A 21,541-nucleotide genomic window follows, 5' to 3' on the forward strand; every position below is an offset into this window, starting at 1 on the left:
TTTGTTCTTATGGGGTTGAAAGCCCCTTCAGCTCTTTCAATCTTTCTCTGATTCCCCCAAATAGGTGTCCTGTTCTCAATTCAGTGGTTTCCTGCTAGACATGCATTGGCAGTGTCTCTCAGGAGACATCTACATTTGGTTCCTATCAGTTTACCCTTCTTAGCTTTACAATCTTATCTGGTCTTGGTGACTGTATATAGGTGTGCCATATGTGGGGCAGGCTCTGAATGGGTGTTCCTTCAGTCACTGCTGCTCCAAATTCTGTCTCCATATTCCCTTCTATGAACATTTTTGTTCCCCCTTTTAAGAAGGAGTGAAGCATCAGGACTTTGGTCATCCTTCTTCTTGAGCTTCATGTGGTCTGTGGATTGCATCTTTGGTGATTCAAGCTTTTGGACTAATATCCACTTACCAGTGAGTGCATGCAATGTGTGCTTTTCTGTAATTGGGTTACTTCATTCAGGATGATATTTTCTAATTCCATTCATTTACCTATGAATTTCATGAAGTCATTGTTTTTGATGGCAGATTAGTTCTCTATTGTGTACCTGTAGCATATTTTCTGTATCCATTCCTCTGTTGAAGGGCATCTGGGTTCTTTCCAGCTTCTGACTATTATAAATAAGGCTGCTATGAACATAGTACAGCATGTGTCTTTGTTGTACGTTGGAGCACTATTTGGGTATATACCCAGAAGAGGTATAACTGGTTCCTTAGGTAGTGCAATATCCAATTTCCTGAGCAACCTCCAAACTGATTTCCAGAGTGGTTGTACCAGATTTCAATCCCACGAACAATGGAGGAATGTTTCTCTTTCTCCACAACCTCGCAAGTATCTGTTATCATATGAGTTTTTTAATCTTAGCTATTCTAACTGGCCTGAAGTGGAATGGCAGGGTTGTTTTGATTTGCATTTTCATGATGACTAAGGATGTTGAGCATTTCTTTAGGTACTTCTCAGCCATTTGATATTCCTCAGCTGTGAATTCTTTGTTTAGCACTCTACCCCATTTTTAAATAGGGTTATTTGTCTCTCTGGAGTTTGACTTCTTGAGTTCTTTGTTTATTTTAATATTAGCATATTAGCCCTCTATCGGATGTAGGATTGGTAATGATCTTTTCCCAATCTGTTGGTTTCCTATTGGTCCTAATGACAGTATCCTTTGCCTGTCAGAAGCTTTACAGTTTCATGAGGTTCCATTTGTCAATTCTTGATCATAGAGCATAAGCCATTGATGTTTTGTTAAGGAAATTTTCCCCAGTCCTCATATGATCAAGACACTTCCCCACTTTTTCTTCTATTAATTTGAGCATATGTGGTTTGACGTGAAGGTCTTTGATCCACTTGGACTTAAACTTTGTACAGGGCAATAAAATGGATCAATTTGCATTCTTCTACATGCTGACTTCCAATTGAACCAGCACCATTAGTTGAAAATGCTCTTTTTTTTCCCATTGCATGGTTTAAGCTCCTTTGTCAAAGATCAAGTGACCACAGGTGTGTGGGTTCATTTCTGCGTCTTCAAGTCTATTCCACTGATCTGCCTGCCTATCTCTGTGCCAATACCATAAAATTTTTTATCACTATTACTCTGTAATACTGCGTGAGGTCAGGAAGGGTGATTACCCTAGAAGTTCTTTCATTGTTAAGTATAGTTTTTACTATCCTGGGTTTTTTTTTTTTTTATTCCAAATGTACTTGCAAATTGTTCTTTCTAACTCTATGAAAAATTGATTTGGAAATTTGATGGGTATTGCATTGAATCCATGAAGTGCTTTTGGAAAAAATGGTCATTTTTACTATATTAATCCTGATAATCCATCTTCTGTGATCTTCAATTTCTTTCTTCAGAGAATTGAAGTTCTTGTCATATAGATCTTTCACTTGCTTGGTTAGAGTCACACTGAGGAATTTTATATTATTTGAGACTATTGCAAAGGGTGTCATTTCCCTAATTTCTTTCTCACCCTGTTTATCCTTTGAGTAGAGGAATATTACTGATTTGTTTGAGTTAATTTTATACCCAGTCACTTTGCTGAAGTTGTTTATCAGGCTCAGTAGTTCTCTGGTGCAACTTTTAGGGTCACTTTCAAATACCATTGTATCATCTGAAAATAGTGATATTTTGATTTCTTCCCTTCCAATTTATATCCATTTGACCTCCTTTTGTTGTTTGATTGCTCTGTTTAAGATTTCAAGTACTATATTAAATAAATAGGGAGAGAGTGGGCAACCTTGTCTAGTTCCTAATTTTAGTGGGATTGCTTGAATTTTCTCTCCATTTAGTTTAGTGATAGCTACTGATTTTCTGTATATTGTTTTTACTATGTTTAGGTATGGGCTTTGAATTGCTGATTTTTCCAGGACTTTTATCATGAAGGGGTGTTAAATTTTGTCAAATGCTTTCTCAAAATCTAATGAAATGATTGTGTGAATTTTTTGAGTTTGTTTATTTAGTGGATTACATTGATGGATTTCCATATATTGAACTGTCCCTGTATTCCTGGAATGAAGCCTATGTGGTTGTGATGGATGATCCTTTCTTGGATTCAGTTTGTGAGAATTTTATTGAGTACTTTTTGCATTGATATTAATAAGGGAAATTGTTCTGAAGTTCTCTTTCTTTGTTGGTTTTTTGTGTGGTTTAGGTATAAGTGTAATTGTGGCTTCATCAAAATAATTGGGTAATGCTTCCCCTGTTTCTATTTTTGTGGAATAAATTGTACAGTATTGGTATGAGGTCTTCTATGAAGGTCTGATAGAATTGTGCACTAAACCCATCTGGACTTGGGCTCTTTTTGGTTGGGAGACTTTTAATAACAGCTTCTATTTCTTTAGGAGTTGTGGGGTTGTTTAGATGGTTTATTTGTTCCCGATTTAACTTTGTGTTTGATATTTGTCTAGAAATTTGTCCTTTTCCTCCAGATTTTTTCCAGGTTTTAGGTTCTTGTAGTAGGATCTTATTTTTTTAATTTCCTCAGATTTTGTTGTTATATCTCTTTTTTCATTTCTGATTTTGTTAATTTGGAAATCTCTTTGTGACCTCTGGTTATTCTGGCTAATGGTTTATATATCTTGATGATTTTCTCAAAGCAACAGCTCCTGGTTTTGTTGATTCTTTGTATAGTTCTTTTGTTTATACTTGGTTGATTTCAGCCCTGAGTTTGATTATTTCCTGCCTTCTACTTCTCTTGAGTTTACTTATTTCTTTATGTTCTATAGCTTTTAGGTGTGCTGTCAAACTGCTGACATATGCTCTCTCCTGTTTCTTTCTGCAGGCACTCAGAGCTATGAGTTTTCCTCTTAGCTCTGCTTTCATTGTGTCCCATAAGTTCGGGTATGTTGTGCCTTCTTTTTCATTAAATTCTAATTATTCTTTAACTTCTTTATTTCTTCCTTGACAACTTCAGTTTTTATTGAGTAGAGCATTGTTCAAATTCCATGTGTATGTTGGCTTTCTGCCATTTTTGTTGTTATCAAAGAAAATACTTAGTCTGTAGTGATCTGATGGGATCCATGGGATTATTTCTATCTACCTGTATGTGTTGAGACCTGTTTTGTGACTGATTATATGGTCAATTTTTGAGAAGATACCATGAGGTTCTGAGAAGAAATTGTATCCTTCTGTTTTAGGATGAAATGTTCTATAATTATCTCTTAAGTACATTTGATTCATAACTTCTGTTAGTTTCTCTATGTCTCTGATAATTTTTGTTTTCATGATCTGTCCATTAATGAGAGTGGGGTGTTGAAATCTCGTACTAGTACTGCGTGCGGTACAATGTGTGATTGTAGCTTTAGTAAGATTTCTTTTATGAATGTAGGTGTCCTTGTATTTGGAGCATAGATATTTAGGATTGAGAGTTCATCTTGCTGGATTTTTCCTTTTTTTATCTTTTTTTTATAACTTTTGGTCAAAAATCGATTTCATTGGATATTAGAATGGCTACTGCAACTTGTTTCTTCAGACCATTTGATTAGAAATTTGTTTTCTAGCCTTTTACTCTAGGGTAAAAGGTAGTGTCTATCTTTGTCTCTGAGGTATGTTTCCTGTATGTAGCAAAATGCTGTGTCCTTTTATATATCCAGTCTGTTCATCTATGCCTTTTTATTGCGGAATTGAGTCCACTGATGTTGAGAGATATTAAGGAATAGTGAATGTTGCTTCCTGTTATTTTCCTTGTTAGAGGTGGAATTGTATTTGCATATCTCTCTTCTTTTGTTTTCTTTTTGCAAGGAGATTACTTTCTTGCTTTTTCTAGAGTGTAGTTTCCCTCCTTGTATTGGAGTTTTCCACATATTATCCTTTGTAGGTCTGGATTTGTAGAAAGATATTGTGTAAATTTGGTTTTGTCATGGAATATTTTGGTTTCTCCATCTATGTTAATTGAGAGTTTTACTGGTATTTTAGCCTAGGCTGGTATTTATGTTCTCTTAAGGTCTGTATGACATCTGCCCAGGATCTTCTGGTTTTCGTAGTCTCTGGTGAGAAGTCTGGTGTTATACTTATAGGTCTGCCTTTAAATGTTACTTTACCTTTCCCCCTTATTGCTTTTAATATTCTTTCTTTGTTTTGTTCATTTGGTGTTTCGACTCTTATGTGACAGGAGGAATTTCTTTTCTGGTCTAATCTACTTGGATTTCTGCATGCTTATAGTGTATTTATGGGCATATATTTTTTAGGTTAGGGAAGTTTTCTTCTTTTTTTTTCTTTTTCTTTTTTCTTTTTTGGAAGCTGGGGACCGAACCCAGGGCCTTTCGTTTGTTAGGCAAGCACTCTACCACTGAGCTAAATCCCCAACCCCGGAAGTTTTTTTCTATAATTTTGTTGAAGATATGCCCTGGCACTTTAATTTGTGAGTCTCCACTCTCTTCTATACCTATTATCCTTAGGTTTGATCTTCTCTTTCTGTCCTGCATTTCCTGGATGTTTTGGGCTAGGACCTTTTTGCATTTTACATTATCTTTGACAGTTTTGTCAATGTTTTCTATGCTATCTTCTGCCCCTGAGATTCTCCTCTTCTATCTCTTTTATTCTGTTTGTGATGCTTGCATCTATGACTCCTGATCTCTTCCCTAGGTTTTCTATCTCCAGGGATTTTCCCTTTGTGCTTTCTTTATTGTTTCTATTTCCACTATTAAATCCTGTATTGTTTTCTTCAATTCCTTTACCTGTTTGGTTTTGTTTTCCTGTAATTCTTTAGGGGTTTTTGTATTTCCTTTTTAAGGGCTTCTATTTGTTTACATGTGTTGTCCTGTATTTTTTAAGGGAGTTATTTATATCCGCTTTCACCCCTCTCCCATACCCACTCCCTGCTGTCCCTGCTTCTATGAGGATGCTTCTATTTCCACCCACGCACTCCAATCTTAATGGCCTGGCATTACGCTACATTGAGGAAACAAGCCTTCACAGGACCAAGGACTTTTGATTGTTGCTTGAGAATACCATCTTCTGCCATATATGTGGCTAGAGTCATAGATTCCTCCATGTGTACACATTGGCTGGTGGTTAAGTCCCTGAGAGCTCTGGTGGGGTTTGGTTGGTTGATATTGTTGCTCTTCCTATGGTGTTGAAATTCCTTTCAGCTCCTTCAGTCTTTTCTCTAACTCCTTCATTGGGGTCCCCTTGTTCAGTCCCATGGTTAGCTGCAAGTATTCTCATCTGTATCAGTAGGGCTCTGGCAGAACCTCTCAGGAGACACCCATATCTGACTCATGTCAGCAAGCACTTCTTGGCATCAGCAAAACTGAATGGGTTTGGTGACAGCATATGAGATTGATCCACAGGTAGGGCAGTCACTAGATGACCTTTTCTTCGGTTCCTGCTCCACTCTTGGTCCCTGTATTTTCTCCCATTTGCATTTTGTACTCCTTTCTATGAATGGATGAAGCATCTACATTTTGGTCTTCTTGGGCTTCTTATGATCTGTGAATTTTTTCTTAGGTATTCCAAGCACTAGGCCTAAAATCCATTTCCTCAGTGAGTGCATACCATATGTGTTCATTACTGGATTACCTCATTCAGCATGATATTTTCTAGTTTTATTCATTTGCCTAAGAATTTCATGTAGTCATTGATTTTAATAGCTGAATAGTACTCCATTGTGTAAATGTACAACATTTTCTGAACCCATTTCTCTGTTAAAGGGCATCTGCATTCTGTCCAGCTTCTGGCTATTATAAAAAATGGTGCTATGAACATAGAGGAGCAGGTGTCCTTGTTATATGTTGCAGCATCTTTTGGTTGTATGCCCAGGAGTGGTACAGCTAGGTTCTCAGGTAGTAGTATGTCAGATTTTCTGAGGAACCTCTAGACTGATTTCTAGTGTGTTTGCAATCACACCAAAAATGAAGACGTGTTCCTATTCCTTCACATCCTCTCCAGCATCTACTGTTACTTGAGTTTTTCATCTAGCTGGTCTGAGGTGGTATCTCAGGGTTGTTTTAATTTGCATTTCCCTGATGACTTAGGGTGATGAACATATCTTTAGGTGTTTCTCAGTCATTCAGTATTCCTCAGTTGAGAATTCTCTGTTTAACTCTCTACTTCATTTTTTAAATAGTAATTTTTGATCCTGTGGATTCTAACTTCTTGAGTTCTTTGTATATATTAGACATCATGCCTCTGTTGGACATAAGATTGGTAAAGACCTTTTCTCAATGTGTTGGTTGCTATTTTGTTCTATTGACTGTATCTTTTGCCTTACAAAAGGTTTGCAATTTTATGAGGTCTCATTTGTCAATTCTTGATCTTAGAGCATAAGCCATAGTGTTCTGTTCAGTAAAATTTCCCCAGTGCCTTTTTGTTTGAGACTCTTGCACACTTTCTCTTCTAGTAGTTTCAGTGTATCTAATTTTATATGGAGGTCTTTGACACACTTGGACTTGAGCTTTTTACAAGGATGTAAGAATGGGTCAGTTTGCATTCTTTTACATGCTGACCTCCAGTTGAAGCAGCACAATTTGTTGAAAATACTGTCTTTTTTTCCTTTGAATAGTTTAGCTCCTTTGTCAAAGACCAAGTGATCATAGGTATGGGGGTTCATTTCTGTGTCTTCAATTCTACCTTCCTCTATACAAATACCATGCAATTTTTTTTAATCATGATTGCTCTATAAGACAGCTTTCGGCCAGGGATGGTGATTCTCCCAGAAGTTCTTCTATTGTTGAGAATAATTTTTGATATTCTGGGTTTTTGGCTATTCCAAATGCAAATTGCTTTTTAAAAAAATCTATGAATTGAGTTGGAATTCTGATGGGGATTGCATTGAATCTGTAGATTGCTTTCAGCAAGATGACCATTTTTACTCTATTAATCCTGTTAATCTATGTGCATGGGAGATCTTTCCATCTTCTGAGATCTGCAATTTCTTTCTACAGAGATTTGAAGTTCTTGTCATATAGATCTTTCACTTGCTGGGTTAGAGTTACACCGAGATATTTTATGTTATTTGTGACTATTTTGAAGGGTATTATTTGCCTAAGTTCTTTCTTAGCCCATTATCCTTCGAGTACAGAAAGCCCACTGATTTGTTTGAGTTAATTTTATATCCAGGCTTTGCTGAAGTTGTTCTTCAGCTGTAGGAGTTCTCTTGTGGAACTTTTGGGATCACTTAAATATACTATAATATCATCTGCAAATAGTGATATTTTGACTTCTTCCTTTACAATTTATATCCCTTCGATCTCCTTTTGTTGTCTGATTGCTCTGGTTAGGACTTTGAGAACTATATTGAATAAGTAGGGAGAGAATGGGCAGCCTGGTCTAGTCCCATTTAGTTTGATGTTGGTTACTGGTTTTCTGTATAATGTTTTTACTATGTTTAAGTATGTGCCTTGAATTTCTGATCTTTCCAAGGCTTTTATCTTGAAGGGGTGCTAAATTTTGTCAAATGCTTTTTTAGCATCTAATGAGATGACCATGTGGTTTTCTTCTTTGTTTTTGTTAATTGACCTTTTCCCCTTACTGCTTTTAATATTCTTTCTTTGTTGTGTGTATTTGGAGTTTTGCCTATTATGTGATGGGTTGAATTCTTTTCTGGTCCAATCTGATTGAAGTTCTGTAGGCCTCTTTTATGTTAATGGGAATCACTTTCTGTTTGTTAGGGAAGTTTTCTTCAATAATTTTTTGAAGCTATTTGCTGACCCTTTAAGTTGGAAATCTTCATTCTCTTCTCTACCTATTATCCTTAAGTTTGGTGTTCTCTGCAGATTAATGTCATTTTGCAGGTGAAGGCAGACAATCAATGCCATGATTGGATAGTAAAAGAATAATGCAGGGACAAAGTTTCTGTATAGCAAGAGAGAAGGAGAAGAAGAACGAATCAAGATGGTGATGGGGAAGGATGATCCAGATCCAGGAGGTCTTGTATTGTCAAGGTAGCTGAGATGGATTTCTGTAGGCAAACTTATCTTATCTGGATAGGTTGTTTATATCCTTATCAATTGGTTGTAAGTTTCTTGTGTGAATGTATTGTGGACTGAGAATTTAATATATAAATCTGATTGTAGGTTTACAGTGTGTTGAATCTTGATTATACAGGGTAGCTGGAACCTGAGAGTTCACAGGTAGTAGAGAGCCACTGGGAGAGATACTAATCTGAGATAAAGTAGCACTAGTTCCAATGGCCCTTTGGAGCCAGAACTATAGACCACTCATCATAGTTAGTTCTTGAACTGGTTCTACTGTCTTTTATTTTTATTGTATCACTTCTAGTTCTGTCCAGAATTTCCTGGATGTTTTGGTTAGGAAATTGTTCCATTTTGCATTTTCTTTGACTATTGTGTCAATGTTTTCTATGGTATCTTCTGCCCCTGAGTTTTTTCTCTTCAATCACTTATATTCTTTTGGTAATCCTAGGTTTTCTATCTCCAGGGTTGTCTCTCTTTGTAATTTCTTTATTGGTTCTATTTAAAATTTTAGATTCTAGATGATTTTGTTCAATTTCTTCACCTGTTTGGTTGTGTTTTCCTGTAATTCTTTAAGGGATTTTTGTGTTTCCCTTTTAAGGGCATCTACTTGTTTACCAGTGTTGGCCTGTATTTCTTTAAGGGAGTTATTTATGTCCTTCTTAAAGTCTTCTATCATCATCATGAGATTTGATTTTAAATCCAAATCTTGCTTTTCTGGTGTATTCGGATATTCAGTATTTGCTTTGGTGGGAAAACTGGGTTGTGATGATACCAAGTAGTCTTGATTTCTGTTGCTTAGGGTCCTGTGATTGTCTCTTGCCATCTGGTTTTCTCTGATGTCACTTGGTCCTGCTGTCTCTGACTGTCCTTCCTATGGTGGTATGGGCCTCTAAGCCTGTGATCTTATGAGTGAGAGTGCTCCTGGAAGACCAGCTCTCTGCTGGCAGATTTTGAGTTGAAGGGCTCTGGACACAGATAGAGCCCAGAAGGCTGTTTTAGGCAGCCCTGCAGCTCCTGTTACCTGTGTGTTCCTGGTGGGTCTCTTCTTGGGCAGTCAGTGAAGAGAAAGTAATAACTACTGTTTTAAGAATAAAAAATGGCTTCATGAAATTACTAGGCAAATGGATTGAATTAGAAACTGTCATTCTGAATAAGGTAACCCAGTCACAAAAGAAGTGTGCACTCACTGATAAGTAGATATTAACCTAAAAGCTTGGAAGATCAATTTACAGACCATATGAAGCTCAAGAATAAAGAAGACCAAAACGTGGGTGCTTCAGTTCTTCTCAAAAGGGGGAACCAAATAGTCAAGGGAGGTAGAGGGTGGGAGGGACTTGGCAGGAGAGGAAAGGGAGAAAGGAAAAGGGGATCAGATATGGGAGGAGATAGGGATGATATACAGAGGGCCAGAAATTTGAATAAATGTGCACATCAATGGGGGAATGGGGAACTGGTGGTAACCACCAGAAAGTTCCAGATGCCAGGAAAGCAAGAGGAACCCCGGACCTCACAGGGATAAGATTAGCTAAAGTGCCCTGCAAAAGGGAAGGTGAACCTGTAGAAACCATATTCAGAGGCTAGGCAACGCCCTTATTTGGGGATAGGGCCACCCACTCATCTCCAAATTCTTAACCCACAAGAGCTCCTTTCTAAAGGAAATACTGGAACAAAGTGTAGAGCAGAAACCGAAGGGAAGACCATCCAGAGACTTCCCCACATTGTGATCCATCCAACATACAAACATCAATCCCAGACACAATTCCAGATACCAAGAAGTGCTTGCTGACAGGAGCCTGTTATAGCTGTCTCCTGAGAGGCTTTGCTAGAGCCTGATAAATACAGAGTCAGAGGCTCACAGCCTACCATTGGACTGAACATGGGGACTCCAATGGAGGAGTTAGAGAAAGGAGTGAAGGAGCTTAAGGGGTTTGGAACCCCATAGGAAGAACAATATCAACCACTAACCAGACACTGTATCACTCCCAGGTACTAAATCACCAACAAAAGATTACACATGAAGGGTCCCTTGTCTAGTCACATTTGTAGCAGAGGGTGGCATTGTCTGGCATCAATAGGAGGAGAAGCCCTTGGTTCTGTGAAGGCTCAATTTATCCAGTGTAGGAGCAGTGAGGTGGGAGTAACTGTGTGGGAAGGCAAGCACCCTTACAGCAACAGGAAAAGGGGGGATGAGAGAGGGAGGTTCCAGAGGGGAAGCTAGAAAAGGTGATAACATTTAATTAAAATAAAGAAAAAAGAACTAAAAATAATTAAAACAAAAAGAAATGGAAGATACATCATGGCTAGCTCAGTTTCAATCTAGTTGATAGTATAATGCAACCAAAGAAGTCACCATTGGGTAATTAACCATGAATTTGGGCAGTGACTGTATTCTACAAGTCAGTCTCAGATAACAGGACAATGGAGAGTCATTTTAAGAACACATGAATTAAGGCCAGAAACATGACCAGCTGTGCACTAATAACCCCTGACAGGAACTACTCTTACTTTCTCATACTTGGATGGAATTTCTATCCCACCAGTCTGACAGCTTGATATGACTCTGCTGGAGGGGCAGGTAATAGAGCTCTGAGTCAAGTGAGAAAAGTAAGACAAAGCAGAGAATGGTCAGGATAACAACTAATCTAATGAACAGGTGACCAAGACAATAACTTAAAATACAATATTATTGGTCCAGTTTCAAACCAGCTCCTTAAGAGAGGTTCTGCAATCTCTTGCACTTACTGTTCTTTGTGCTTTGACATTGATACTATTCTGGGTGATATTAAAAGTAGATAAGTTGGAATAGAGAAGACTTCTGTTTTAGTTAGGGTTTTACTGCTGTGAATAGACACCATTACAAAGGCAAGTCTTATAGAGGAAATTTAATTGGGACTGGCTTACAGGTTCAGAGGTTCAATCCAGTATTATCAAGGCAGGAACCTGGTAACATCAAGGCAGGCATGGTACAAGAGGAGCTGAGAGTGCATCTTTGTGCTATTAGAAAACACTTGCTAGAAGATTTCACCTCAGTGATGCTGGTCTCTTCTTAATTACCACTAATTTCTTAGTTCCTGCTAACCAGCATCAATTGTTGCAGTAGTCTCTTTTACTCTTAGCTATGAAGACAGAGCCACATGGCCAAAGCTGCAGAGTAGAGTTGCTTGCTGGGGCTGGAACATGTCCCCCTCTATCACCAGCTTTTTGTTTTTCAACTCACTGCCTAAGCTTGGCTTTCCTGGAACTTTTTCCATAGATTAACCTTGAACTCAGAGATCTGCATGACTTTGTCTCCTGCAATGCTGGTATTAAAAGTGTGTACCACCATGCCTGTATTTAAGCTTTTTTTCACCTAGAACCTGCTTTTTCCCAGGCTGGCATTGAACTCAGAGATCTGTTTGTCTCTGTCTTCTGGGACTAAAGATGTGTACCACCATGCCTGGATCTAAACTTGCCTGGTAGAATCTTGTCCCAAAATCCCTTAATCTGTTATCCTAGAACACAAGTTTTAGTTCCTGGTGCCCCTTTAATACCCTAGTCATATATTTCATATTTTTCCTTTCTAAGCTTGCTATGCTTGTTCAAAATGCTCTTCATGAGACTTATCTATAGAATGAAGCCGCTGCTGGGCTTTTCTGAGACTTCCTTTGTCAATGAAATTAATCTAAATTTCTTTACCTTAGACTCAGGTAGAATCTTCAGACAAGGGCAAAAAGCAGCCACATTCTTCACCAAAATATCACAAAAGCTGTCTCTAGACCATATACTAAAATTCGTCTCCACTGAACCCTCTTGAGCTAGGTCTGCATAGCTCAAATCACTCACAGCAACAGTCTTCCATATTTTTCTAGGTTAGCCCATTAAGCCCCAATAAAGCATACAACTGCTTTACAAATCCAAAGTCCCCAAATACACATTTTCCCAGACAAAAGCATGGTCAGGCCAATCGCAGTAACACCCCAGTCCCTGGTACCAACTTAGGGTTTTACTGCTGTGAAGCAACACCATGACCAAGGCAAGTCTTATAAAGAACAATATTTAATTGGGGATGGCTTACAGATTCAGAGGTTCAGTCTAATATCATCAAAGTGGGAAATTGGGAGCATCCAGACAGGGCTCCTAACAGAATACTGAGTTCCAGGCAGCTAGGACAAAGGTATTAAGGGCCACACCTACAAGGCCACACTTACTTCAACAAGGCCATGCCTCCCAATAGTGACACTCCCTGGTCCAAGCATGTACAAACCATCATCTCTTCTAATAATCAGGAAGGGTCCATTAAATCAGGCTGGGCAGCACTCCACCAGTGGAGACAATTATATGAGCCAAAGAATGTCAGATAGCTCTGCAGCCTCACTTTAATGTATAGCCATTCCAAGTCAGCTAGTCCTGCTGCTGAGTGGCCTGTATCTCAGGTGTCAAAGAACCTCATTACTTTTTTATCTTTGTTTAGAATCCATCTATAGAAAGAACTTTCCTAAGCAGGAGCCTTCATACCCGTATCATTCACAATCAGGAGGACTCCAATACCTCACAAGTTTCCTGCAGGAGATAGCTAATATGATCTTCTAAGTCCTCTTCCCTGACTTCCCTCAAACTTAAATCCATTCTTTAACCCAGTAAACTAGGTTGAAAACAGTGGAGAATGTAAGGAATATATTTCAAGTTATGGGCTCAGGGAAGGACTTTCTGAACAGTATCCCAGCAATACAAACATTAAGTCCCACCACTTTGACAAGTGGGACCTCAATAATCTAAAAAGCTCCTGAACAGCAAAGGTGCCTTAATTTAAATGAAGCAGAAACGTAAACAATGGGAAGAATTCCTTAGCAGTTAAATTGTAACAGAAATTTTGTGTCTATGAAAATATATGAAAAGCTCAGAAGGCTAAACAACAAGAAAACAAACCAATTAAAACACGGACACAGAACTAGACAGAGTCCTCAAATGAAGAATTAGAAATGGCCAAAATTTTTTACTTTAATGTTTAGATTTCTTAACAAACAGGGAAGTATAAAATTACAGTACTTTAAGAATTAATTTTACCACAGAGTAAGAAGTACAAAAAAAAAATAAAAGGAAAAGAACATCAAATTCTCACATGAGTGTGTGGAATAAATGTAGGTAAAGTATAAGGTTTATTTAAATTTTTAAGTTGGTAAATAAGCTTTTGCTCGTCTATGAAAGGCAGTGTAACTTTTCTTCAAAAGGTTAGACATAGATGTGCCATATGACCTAGACATACAGGTCCTAATTATTGTGCCTAGGATTCTATATTTTGCCAAAGAAATACTTGTTCCTCTGTGTTTGTCACTTCTTTATCTGCAACACACTGAAAAAGAAAATAATCTAGGATGTCCATAAACAGAATCGGTGTTGAAAATATAGCTTATTACCAAATGAAAGATTATTCAGCTCTAAATAAAATCAAAATTATTAATTTTTTGCATAATTGGTTGGTGCTTGAAATAATCATTTCAGAAAAGAAAGAAATCCAGAAAGATAAAAGATAAAAATCCATATATTTTTCTCATATCTGTGTTCTAGCTTCAAAACTTTAAATATGTATGTTTCAATTTGATTTAATATCAGGAGCCTAATAAAGGGAGAGTTCCAGGAAAAGGTTACATATTGTTTATTTATTGTGGATTGGAAATCCACAGAACCCACAAACATGATAGACTATTGCTAATAAGCTGAGTTACCCTACAGAATTCTAAGTAAAACTTCACTGCTGAATGTACACATACCTAAATTACAGAACATAGAGAAAAAGGATTGATATTTACCTGGAATCTGCATCCCCATTGGCTAGCTTTCATAGTGGTAGAATGTACTATGAACACTACCTGGCAAAACTGACAATAATGAGATGGGCCTATCAACCACTTTCTAGCTGGATTATAGCTTGATCCATTAGATGGACCATGTGTGGTAGCATTAACTGACCCAAAAAATTCTGTGGTGATCTAGGATCTAGGTCATAGGCTTTAGGGAACAACCTTCTATTATTACTTTGCTAAATGAACACAATATTAAACTGACTCACTCATGCTTCCTATCTTCTCACCATAGAGTCATTCATTTCTTCATTCTCATTAGAGAAGCTTCTTTTTCAGCAGACAGCACACTGCAATAACCCGTAACTATTCAGCGTGTACATACAGAGCAAGGTGGTGGACCACTGAGCACTAATGCCATTGGATCTTATGGTATCCCCTTAAGGATGAAAAGTAAGCTCAGAAGAAGGGGCAGAAATATTTTGAGGGCCTGATGTTATAGATTTCTGACGCATAAGTGTATTTGCCAGGCACGGTACCACAGATGCACACACAAATTTGAAACAGCTGAGACTACATCAATAAGGTTTGCATAAGATTTGAAGAGTTATTGGTATTTGGTGGTTCTGGGAGAGAGTCAACTTCCTGTAGCAAGAAGATGGTCCTTTACACATGTGCATACAGGTGGCTGCAAGTCAACTCATTAAACATTTCTAGAAAAAGAAAATAAATAATGCTGAGAGGGAAAAGTGACTGGGGGCAATATGGAAGGAAGTAGGACATAATAGTTAATAGATCAACCTCATTATTTGTATGGTAAATACAAGATAAAATATTTTTAGAGAAAAACAGAAAAGCAGGAATGTAGCTTTTTTTGAACAGGATAAAGGACACTGAAATCAGCGTAAATATTTAGTGCTTACTTTTGACAATTGAATAAAAGATAAACTGTAATAATGTGGGATATTCAAAATAAGTAATCCTAAGAAGATGGAATAACGGTCTGTATAAGAGTGAAATTAAATTCATACTTTTAATCTGCAAACAGACAAACCAAAAACAACCTAAAACCCTCAATGAACTTAAAATGGATTCCAAATCTTATTTTAAAGCTGGAAAAACTAAAATCACTAGAGGAAATATGCATAATACATTAAAATAACAGCTAAAGCAAAAACACTTTGAACTATGTTACAATAAAGTGAAAAACTGCACTGAAATTGTAAAAAAAAAAAAAAAAACCAAACCAAAAAAAAAAAAAACCTTGAAATTAAATAGCTTCAACCAACAAAGAAAATTTAGCAGTATTATAAACAATCTATTAAAATGAGAGGCTACATTTCAGTTGCAGGGTTAATATCTAGACAATATAAAGAACTTGAAAAATTAAGCACCAAGAAACCTTCCAATAACAATTGGTTAATAAAATAGTCTATTTAAAACAAAAGAAACAGGAGTTGGGGATTTAGCTCAGCGGTAGAGCACTTGCCTAGCAAGCACAAGGCCCTGGGTTTGGTCCCCAGCTCCAAAAAAAAAAAAAAAAAAAGTAACATAAATTAAATTTTTTTCAAATTTTTCAATTGTTTTCAAATTTATTACCACCTATTCGAAAAGTGCAAATAAGAACTGGAGGTTTCATCTCACTTCATCAGAATCACTATCATATAAAGTCAAGTTCTTCACGTTACCCTCCCGGCCACCCTCATATTGAATTCCATTTTCTGAGACTCTGCAGAGATACACAGAGCCCCTCTTTATAAATGACCACAGAGCTACAGTTGGCTAGGACCAAATTGGTAGGCCACCAGTACCCTCCCTTCCATTCTGGTTTCTTCAAAGTTTTACACCTGCTCCATCAGCCCTTCTCTTAGACCATCTCCAATCTTTCAGACCCATTGCCCTCCGTGGCTAGAGCCAGGAAAGCCAGAGTCCTGTATCTGCAACTCTTCAAACAGAATAACCCAAGTCCTGCTTAAGAGGACTTCAGAGTCAGTCCTCTTCCCCCAACTTCTGTCCTATCATTCATCCACCCTACCCACTGCACCAATGTGGGTAAACTTGAAGTCTGAACCCTGAACTTCAACCAGAATTTCAGACCTGTGACTCAGAATAGTCTGACCCTAAAACCAGAATGACCTAAAGACTGAAAACCAAACATCGGAAGGATTTCTGATCCATACCCTGTCAGACTGGGCCTACATTGAAGCATAGAGCAGAACACCAATCTGTGGGGCTAGAGAGCCATATAACCAGGAGGATGAGACCCGAGCAAGTTTATGGTTGAGATGTATCCAAATCCTAGAAATCTTTTCCTGAGACTGTCAGGAGTAGAATAGCTCTTCTCCTGCCCGGGAGCCTGTACATCCTGGTTTACAAAGTCCTATGCCCTCCAACCTTGTCTCACCAGAGGAGGTCGCAAAACTAGTCGCTAGATTAAACTTCCTTTCCCTCTATAAGTTCATGTCCAAAAGCACCTGGAATTCATCCGCGTGCAAATGAGTCATTTCCAGAATCCTGGCCCTGCCTAATGATGTATATTCACTCTGATAGACCTTCTCACCCCTCAAATGTGTGTCCCTACTCCCCATAAACTGAACCAGTTCTCCGAAGTGTGTGTGTGTGTGTGTGTGTGTGTGTGTGTGTGTGTGTGTGTGTGTACTTTACCCACGCAATCACTGCTGACCATGATCTTGATGCTCCCACCTCAGCCGGCTAAGCTTCCCTCCCTCCAGTCCAGCCCTGTGTACAGTGGGCCTGACTACTCAGAGGGAGAGGCAGACACTGTCCCCACACATCCAACAAAGGCCTATATTGAAACTTCACAGAAATTGTAACTCCAGATGCATAGATGGAGAATACATTTGTGCATTGAAAAATCACAAAGATGAAGACTATATGTCTGTTTTAGAAGATAGCAACTCTAATGAAATTCAGCAACTTAGCTGAAGCCCAGGACAAGGACTAACCAATAGCAATTATGAATAGAAAAACTATTTACAGGAGCAATGATAACTGAATAGTAATTATGAATATGTCCAAAGATCTTAAAGAAAATAGAAATAAATATCTAAAGGAAGACTGTAAAAAACAACCAAATAAGCATACACAAACACAAACACACACAAACATACACACACACAAGCACACAAACACACACACACACACACACACACACACACACACGAATACCCCAAAAGAATAGTTGGGTGAAATAAATGAAACAATTCAAGACATAAAGTTTAATAAAGAGATAGTCAGCAAATAAAAGCCAAACAAAAATAGAATTCACAATGAAAAATGCAGAAAAACAAAACAACAAAGTCAGAGATAAGCTTCACCAGCAGATAAAAAGACGTGACAGTTTCTTTTCCCCAGAACAACAACAATACCAATGAACCAGAGTTCCCAGAGACTAAACCACTACCCAAAGATGATACATGGACTGAGCCATGACTCCAGCTGCATATGTAGCAGAGGATGGCCTTATTGGGGCACCAATGGGAGGAGAAGCCCTTGGCCCTACGAAATCTCGACCCTCAGTGTAAGGGAATGTCAGGGCAGGGAGGCAGGAAAGAGTGGGTGGATGGGTTGGATAACATCCTCATAGAAGAAGGGGGAGAAGGGATGAGATAGGGGATTTATGGACCAGAAACTGGAAAGGGGATAACATTTGATATGTAAATAAAGTTTTCAATAAAAATTATGTAAAACAAGCAAAAAAGGTGTGATGGAGAGGATTTCAGGTCTTGAAGATAAGATGACAAAACAGTGATAGCTCAGCTAAAGAAATGTATAGATAAATGAACAAACACACAAATATATAAATACACAAATACATAAACACACAAATATATAAATTCCATCCTGGAAATCTGGGTTGTGATTAAAAGACCACACCTGTGATTAGTAGGTATAGATGAAGGAGAAGAAACCAAGATCACAACCACAGAAAATATTATTAACAAAATAATAGAAGAAAATTTACCTAATCTAAATGAAGAAATGTCTGTGAAGATGCAAAAATAAAACAACAACAACAGAAAACAAGTAGAACAACAAATTGCCAGTACCAAAAAAAAAATCAATTAAGAAAAAAATGCCAATGTGTAGGAGAGCAGAAAATACATTCACTGCTAGAGTTACCAGTACAGCCACTATAGAAATCAATATGGAGATATTTCAGTTAATTAAAAGTGAACTTCCAAATGATCTAGCCTTTGTTTCATTAGGGAATTACCAGTGGGAATTGAGGACAAAATGAGAAAATGGAAATTAAACATTACTTTTTGTCATACTGATGATGCATTATGAACAAAGAAACAGAGCATAGGTTCTAAATTAGAATATGAGCACATGAATCAATGACTTATGATGGGTACCATGACTATTAGTCTCTAGATTCTGTTCAATCTATTTCTTCATATGTTCTTTGCATCAAGTAACTGTCTTTGTATTATTGTCCAAAAATTGCTTAAAAATAAGCATTCCAGAGTTTTTTCTCTTCAATTCCTAAACATTGAACATTTTAAAATTTCTCTAAAGTGATACATTTTAAAATTTTACTTGCTCTCTCATAAAAATATAATATTTAAATGGCATTGTATAGAATTTCTTGATACAGGAGGGTGATGGATGCTTTTTGCACTGTTGGTATTTCTATAAATAAGAACTGTATATTCGATAGTAACATGTTTGTGTTCTACGTTGTAATGCCTATCACCAAATTATGTACATGCACATACATACCCAAGACTAAAGCCTGTTGAGTGTACTTAGTATAGCATGTATAGGCACCTGTTTCCTCCCCATTTCCTACTGGGAGCCTAATTAGCTGAGGTGTGAGGGGTGACATGAGAAGACATGGATGCCCATGCTTCCTTTCACCTCCCTGCCCACTCTAAGAACTCAAGGTCCTTTATCCACAATAACAAAAGTTTGAATTTCTCTTTTCCCCCTGTATGTTTCCTTGGAAATTGCAGCCCACAGCTCTTTCTTTTCCTCTGACTCCGACTTTAATTTGAGCATTTTTTAATTCTTCCAGCTGAACATGTTTAATCTCCTAATTCCTTGGTTCTGACCAGGGTCTAATTTGAAAGGATTTTTTTCACTTTCTTTCTATTTTGATTGTGGTTATCAATGATGGCTTACAAAACTAGCTAGAGTCAGAAGTGTAGGTAGGCGACATTTGGAAATGGCTGTTATATATTAGGTGACAGAAAGGAACCAACTTGTTTGGAGTGGGGAGTCGATGAGATTAAAGGCCTGCTGAGGATATCAGAGCAAGTCTGCAAGGTACACATTATGAAGAAAGACATGAATTAGACTGAGGAATGTAAATGTATTTTCCTCTAAATCATCCTGTCTTACTAACTTTATGGTAGTGTATCCACTTTCAGTGATACAGAAGCAGTTTTATCCAGCCTCCTACATGACCAGTTAATGTAGTTTGATCAGTACTAAATAACTCAGTGTCTGAAGGTAGGTTGGGGGAGGGAGCCTCAGGTCCTCTCTGAGCTTTGAAGAACGAGCTGTGTTTGCTGAGATGGATGTGGGATGGCACATATGGGGATGGTTCTTATGTAGGCTGTTCTGGAAATATAATGCTGTGCTTTATCCATAAAGCACGGGAGTAGGTGGTTTCATCTTTCTTCAGAAAATTTAGTTATAAGGTTGAAGTAGAGTTTTCGAATTTTTTAACTAACTTCAGTTTTCTTGTTGATCTCTGCTGAGAGGCATTGAGTATAGTTCTTCTTGACATACATTAAATACTCAAAATGTTGATCTGGTTTTTACTGCTATCAATATATACCTATTTTGTTAAAGTGTTGTCCCAGGAAGAACCACAGCTGATGTGTTTTCAGTCAGGAGAGAATCTTGCTAAGAAAAAAGGAAGGCTGTTTCATCTTTTCCTGCTTTGCCCTCCTCCTTATAGGACATAGACCACTGCCTCAGTAGGGGCAGCTGCTCTCTGTGTTTAAGGAGTTGTAACCTAACCCACAAATTCCCAATATAGAGAAAAGTGATTAAAATGAACCCTGAATGTTTTCAATATATACATGACAAATGAACAAAATATATAACAGAAAGGAGGGCTGGAGAGTTGGCTCAGTAGCTAAGAGCACTAGCTGCTCTTCCTAAAGCTCTGAGTTCAATTCCCAGGACTCACATAGAGATTCATGACCATCTATAAAGGGTTTTGATGTCCTCTTCCAGCATGCAGGACAGTCATAAATAAATAAATGAAATAAACATAATAAATAAAAACAAATAAAAAAATCTTAAGACAGAAAGGTGATCAAATGAGCAAAATAATACAAGAAGATGACCTATTGGAGGAGTTAAAGAAAAGATTGAAAGAGCTGAAGGGACTTGCAACCTAATAAAAACAATACAAACCAACAGAGCTCCCAGGACTAAACCACTACCCAACAACTGACCCATGTCTCCAGCTGCATATGTAGCAGAGGATGGCCTTGTTGGGCACCAAAGGGAGGAGATGTCCTTGTCCTGCCATAGTTGGACCCCCCAGTGTAAGGGAATATCAGAGAGGTGAGGCAGTAAGGAGAGGGTGATTGGGTGGGGTAAAGGGGATAACATTTGAAATGTAAATTTAAAAAATCCAATAAAAATTATAAAAAATACAGGAGATGAAAAAATTAAGTATTTGTGTTGTTCTAGATATGTGCAATGATTATTTAATCTTTATATAGTGAATGAAAACAGGGAAATATCGTGCCTCAATTCTATTGAATTACACACTCATATACTTTTGGCAATAGTAGTGTATTTGACTTGTGTCTTGCACTCAATGCTATTTTACTACATACTATCTCCTTAGTTGTAGTGTGCTACTCAGAGTGTGCCTTGAAGGGGTTTGTGATGCAGCAGTTCTACAAATGTTTAAGCCAAGGATTTCCTATGTGGGAGGTAAAAATGATATCCAGGATACCAAGAGTGGCTGATAATTGGTAACACACATATTCATCTGGTAAACTTTTGAAAGAATCATTCCTTACCTGTCATGTTCAGTAGAGAACTGACCTTAATCCGTGATCTGATCTGCTGATCTGATCAGTGTGCTTTTCCAGTATCAGACAGAGCTCACTGGGCACTGGTCATAGTGACCTGTGATGTTTTACATTACAGGTTACAGTAGCTCTATGGAAACCACAAGATTCTACAATGGTGGAGGAGGAGAGGAATGATGTCATAAATCAGCAGTAACAAATGGGAAAGTCATTTTGAGCTTCAAGAGATGGGAATAGGTAGAGAGAAGATGGCTAAAGCAGCCATGAATGATTGATCCTTACTCTTGGAGACACAAAATATGGTCCAGACTGGGATAATGCCC

At 37.8% G+C, this 21,541-nt stretch overlaps 1 long non-coding RNA gene across 2 annotated transcripts in view; it reads right to left on the minus strand.

Annotated features, from left to right (window-relative positions):
- Window positions 1–21,329, minus strand: part of LOC102553625 (uncharacterized) — a 161,236-nt gene extending 139,907 nt beyond the window's left edge. For both annotated transcript variants that reach the window (XR_590954.4, XR_351476.4), the window contains exon 1: window positions 21,207–21,329. This is a non-coding gene — a long non-coding RNA (uncharacterized LOC102553625). The remainder of the gene's footprint in view (window positions 1–21,206) is intronic.
- Between the last annotated feature and the right edge of the window lie 212 nt (window positions 21,330–21,541).

This window comes from Rattus norvegicus, chromosome 2, assembly GCF_036323735.1.
Source record: "Rattus norvegicus strain BN/NHsdMcwi chromosome 2, GRCr8, whole genome shotgun sequence".
Classification (NCBI taxonomy): Eukaryota; Metazoa; Chordata; class Mammalia; order Rodentia; family Muridae; genus Rattus; species Rattus norvegicus.